Source organism: Olea europaea, unplaced genomic scaffold, assembly GCF_002742605.1.
Source record: "Olea europaea var. sylvestris unplaced genomic scaffold, O_europaea_v1 scaffold963, whole genome shotgun sequence".
NCBI lineage: Eukaryota > Viridiplantae > Streptophyta > Magnoliopsida > Lamiales > Oleaceae > Olea > Olea europaea.
The window spans coordinates 383,355-388,743 of record NW_019268131.1 but is presented as its reverse complement, the minus strand read 5'-3'; the positions used below and the strand labels follow the sequence as shown (position 1 = coordinate 388,743).

The 5,389-nt window shown below is 32.6% G+C and overlaps 1 pseudogene; it reads right to left on the bottom strand.

Annotated features, from left to right (window-relative positions):
- Positions 1–2,099: 2,099 nt before the first annotated feature.
- On the bottom strand, positions 2,100–4,454 carry LOC111392706 (annotated as a pseudogene).
- Between the last annotated feature and the right edge of the window lie 935 nt (positions 4,455–5,389).

Here is a 5,389-nt window from a genome sequence, read left to right as displayed (position 1 = left end):
TCTAGTGATGTGGATATTTCTTATCTTAGGAGGAAGTTAATTGCTTTAGAGGCAGTGATGGATGTGTTCTAGATGAGAGATATTTGCACTTGAGGTGTTTTATAAATTTGACTGTTTGTGAGTGGTTGAGGGAAGCACATGACTCCATTGTGAATATAGGCAGCCCATTCAAATATGTGAAATCTTTTCCTAGTAGGAATGAAAAACTGAAGGAGTGTGCGAGGAAAAAGAAGATTGATTGCAAGTATATTGTGTTTTTGGATGTTCCAACTAGGTGGAATTCTACCTATTTGATGAAGGAAACAACATTGAACTTTGAGAAAACTTTTGACGGGTTAGAAGAAGAGGAAGCTCAATATTTGCATTACTTTCGGGAAGACGATGGTGATAGAAAGAGAGGAGGACCTCCTTCAAGTTTAGATTGGGAAAATGGATATGTGTTTGTCAAGTTTCTTAAAAAAAATTTCTTTAGTGTGACTTTGAATTTTAGTGCTTCGTTGTGCGTTAATGCTTGTGCTTATCTTCATAAAATTTGTAATCTTGTAATCGAATTGGTTGATGGAGATTAAGTGGCAATTTTCTATAGGTGGAGGCCTTGGTATGCAAACAAAATTTGTTGAAAGCTTCTTCAAACTCAGATGGTTTCTACATGGTAGATTTTGAGCATTACAACCATTTAGATGAAGGTAACATATATATTTTTCATAAATTTTGTTATTTTGGATTTATTTCTATGTATTTTGTTGTCAACTTAATCATTTTTTTCAATGCTTGTGCTTATCTTCATAAAATTTGTAATCTTGTAATCGAATTGGTTGATGGAGATTAAGTGGCAATTTTCTATAGGTGGAGGCCTTGGTATGCAAACAAAATTTGTTGAAAGCTTCTTCAAACTCAGATGGTTTCTACATGGTAGATTTTGAGCATTACAACCATTTAGATGAAGGTAACATATATATTTTTCATAAATTTTGTTATTTTGGATTTATTTCTATGTATTTTGTTGTCAACTTAATCATTTTTTTTTCTATAGAATCAGAATAAATTAATTCATAATTGAATGAAGATGATCAAGAGCACAAGTATTAACAAGTTTCCATGTATATTTATAATCAATTTTCAGAAAAATCAGTAAAAAAAGTGGTTGAAAAAAGTCAATTAATCTCTTGAGAAATGGTCTCCTATAGTTCAAGATTGATCCCATGATCGGCTGGCTCAAATTTTAGGTTTTGTGGATATTAAATCATTAGCTTTTCAATTGAATTTTATCTATGCAGGTGGCGAAGCCTTCTATTTCAAATTCGTTGGCAAATTTTAGTGCAGTTTTTCTTCATAGTTTTTGACCAATCAAGTTACCAACAGATTTCTGCTCTTGCTAATAGTTTTCTCCCGGCATTTTATTGAAACGTGTAATAATTTTTTGGATAATTATTTTAATGGATATTTGGTGGATCGTACTATTTTAATTTCTAAGTTTATTGAAATTGGATGACTATATTAATGTTAATTTAGATCCAAAAATTGGATGATTTTAATCTTTATGAGACAAATTGTCCCGAACCGACCAAGCCAACGCAACCTGACTGACACATGATTGGGTAGGGTTTACATGGGCTTGGTTAGGTTGGATTTCGAACAAACCAACAGTTTTGAATTGGATTTAGGTTGGAGCAAAAATCGACCCAACCCGTCCATACCCATATCCACCCCCTACTCACAAGATGCTTTTGAATTCATTTGGCTAATTTTATGAAAGTGTTTTTTCTAGTTATAAGAGCTTTTAGAGGAATATTGTCCAATGTGTCTTCTTTTAAAAGCACTTTAAAAAAAAACAAAAAACTCTTTTAAAAATTAGTTTCTAAATAAAAATTTAGATAATTTTCTTAAAAAATTCTTCTATAAAAAGTAAAAGCAAAAGTCATGTCGATAATTTTTAGACAATGATGTCTTTTTATTGACTAAAGAATGGGGTTTTGAAGATTGAATTTTTAAAAGGAAAATTGAAGTAAACAAGAAACATATTGGCCCAACCATCTTCAAACTGTGGTAATGTGATCACACGTTGCCTCCAACCATATTCAAAATGCAACCTATTGAAATTATGGGCCTTCATGGTAAATCCACTTCAAAGCCAGGAAAGTGAAAATTTTACTAGAACAGGTACTTAAAAAAATCACACTTAAAAAATTAAATAAAAAGAATATTTGATCAAAAATCAAGTGACAATTTAATATTTTAATATATATATAACCACATCTCCAAACTAATTAAACTTTCAAAACCCTAATTCATTCTATACCTATTCTCTATCTCTATCTTCTCTCACTTTATCCCTATCTCTCTACCCACGGTCGAAATCGCCTCCACCGCAGTGCCCAATCTCTTCTTCCATAACTTGCGTTGCTGCTCGATAAGTTGCTATAGGAAGCTTGGCATTTTAGAAGTGGAGACCAATGAGCAGCGGTAGAGCTTTGGCGAGAAAGAAGTGACAATGTTGGTGGCAAACAAATCCACACTGAAAAATTGTACACGAAGATAAGAAGCACAGATGCCGTTGATCAGTTCATCGGGTCTCTATTTGAAAGTCATTTTGAGATGCAATTTTGGTTGATGGTGGATCTGGCTGTGACAGTTGTGTCGATGGTGGTGGTAGCAGGGACAAATGGGTTGAAGAGTGTTTATGACCAACTATTTAGGTTTTGTACCAATTATATGGTTGATTTGTGACTAAGTATTGGTAGTGGATTGGGATTGACGATAGGGGTGAAGAGTTTGGTGTATATGACCTCAAAATTCTATAATTTGTGATTAACTAATTTGAAAATCTCTGATCATTAAATAAGTTGTGATCTATTAAAATTGTGATTTGTAACCAATAAATAAATATTGTGACCTATCATATTTTTAATTTGTGATTGAAAAATAAATTGTGGCCAATTAATTTAATAATATGTAACCAGTAAATAAAGTGTGACCTATAAGTATGTAATTGTGACCATTAATTGTATAAACATGACCTTAATATATTTAATTAATAAAATATTTTTAATTATTTAGCTATCGCCTAAGATTTGAAAATTTAAACTTATATTCTGAGTTTTGAATTGACATATACTTTACACCCGAAATATGAATTTTTCCTGCCTGGAAATTACTAGAATCATGGGCCAACCAAACCGAGCCCATGTATTTAGGAGAAAAATGGTAAGAACAATGATATGCAACCACGTGACAAGTGATTTGCGGTTAGATGATGATGTCGATTAAATGTATGAATATGAGATTTGCTTCATCAATCTTATAATTTAACGTAACCTCACATAATGATCATCCTCAATTTATACATATAGTATTAATCAAATGATACATACCCCTGTAAAAAATATAATTTGAAAAGGATGATTATGTTCACTAATACGCTTCATAATTTAATTTCTTTAAAGATCAATAATATTTATTCATCATCACATTTTATTTCTTTAACTTTTTTCATTATATTCTTATTCTTAACAATTCATTACTTAGCAAATCTTATTCTTAATAATAGTTTTCATTCAAAAATCGTGTTAGCGTGTTTACAAAAAGGATAAGAATATTTAGTTGCAATTTTGTGTTTGTTATTATTTTTTTTCTTATTAAGAATATGAGAGATAGAAAAGCCTTCTACACCCACTTAATGGCGTTTTGAACAAAAATCGTAACGAGTGATAAAGTGTACTTATTAGTGGAAGGTTGAAACAATGATGAAAAAAAAGTTAGACACAAGTATAGCAAGTAAATTAATGGACCTTTTACAGAATTAATATGTAGTGCAATTATAATAAAATGTAATGTATATATATTTAGCCTTTGAAAAATGTACAATAACTAAACAATGTTGCACACATCAATTAAAAAAAAAAATTGTTATTTGTTCGAATACTATCTAAGCCAAAGCTTCTGGAGATTCAACTTCACAACTGTATCAACAAACATTTTTGTGTCCTCTCCTGTGTTCTTTCTGGTATATCCACTATATAAGACTCCAATACAATTGTATAAACATTCCCATCTTTTTTGAATTCATTAACAGTTGTAACAAATCGATAATTGTTCAATCTGTGCTCTCCATCCACAACTTGAAAACTCAGTATATGCTTTTCATTATCCAGAATCTCTAGTCTCTCGGTGCTGGTTGAGGTCGGGAGATCGAAAAAGACCGTCACCTCGCGGATGCAGCCAACTCCACCTTCGCCAATCATGCGATAGCTCCTGATAAAGTGCTTTTATCTTTGGGGATTGTCGAAGCGGCGGATGAACGGCCACACAGCCTCCGCCGGAGCGTCAATGCGCTGCGTAATTAGGGATGTGCATGTGTTGGGCATTTCGTCAAACATGTGGTAGGCATGAATTACAGGCTCCAATTCTTTGAATTCTTCTTTGATGAGACCTCGAGGGATTGTTTTCCTTTCCATTTTAACTACAAATTTCAATAATCTCACAATTTTTATCAACTTTTCAACCATATATTTCTTTAACTTTTAGCAAATTCTATACTAAAAATTTGACTTTTAACTAAATCAAATGTGGGCTAAATGTGTAGTTAAAAATTAATAAAAATTATTTGTTTTAGCTAGATTGCATATCTCATCTAGTTGGTGTCAGAGCCATTTTCTCGGTGGTTTATATGTACTGTTAAGACAAAATATAAGTATAATGGTACCAGTGAGAACATATTTTTCTAATGACTTTAGAAAATCTCTCACAACATCCTATTACTACTCTTACCCTATCTCACCTTCGTTGACTATCTTTCTCTACTTCATCTTCCTTCAGGAAATCCACCTCTTCTAAGATGGACTATCTTTATGAGATATCCTACTTGGATGAATCGGATAAAATAAATCCTACCAACCTACCTCTTGTAAATCAATATCTACCCTACTCGAAACAATGACAATCTTTCTCCAAATCTGTCTGAAGCCTAATTTCTCCTCAAAAAACTCAAGTAAAAGAATTTGTATAAGCTACAAAATTTGATCAACACCTCCTTCCTGCCACAGAACAAGAACAATTTGTTACTCTGGAGATTTCATCCCATCTTCCAAACATCTGGTTATTAGAAGGATATACACCTCTCCATTTCGGAGCTGTAAGATTTGCTCTTACCCTCCATGTGAGAAAGGGTCTCCCTGCAGTTTCAAGAATTGCACTGCTTGACACAAGATTTGCATAATATCAATATTCGTGCATAGGAACTATACAAATCACTCTAAATGCAGGAACTGTCCTTGTAACCATGTTTCCAAATTTTAACATGCCCAAATCAGATTCACAACTCCTTTCTGCTCTAAAAGTCCAGATCCAAATAGTCAGGGCCGTACCATCTTCTGTCACATATGGTGCAACC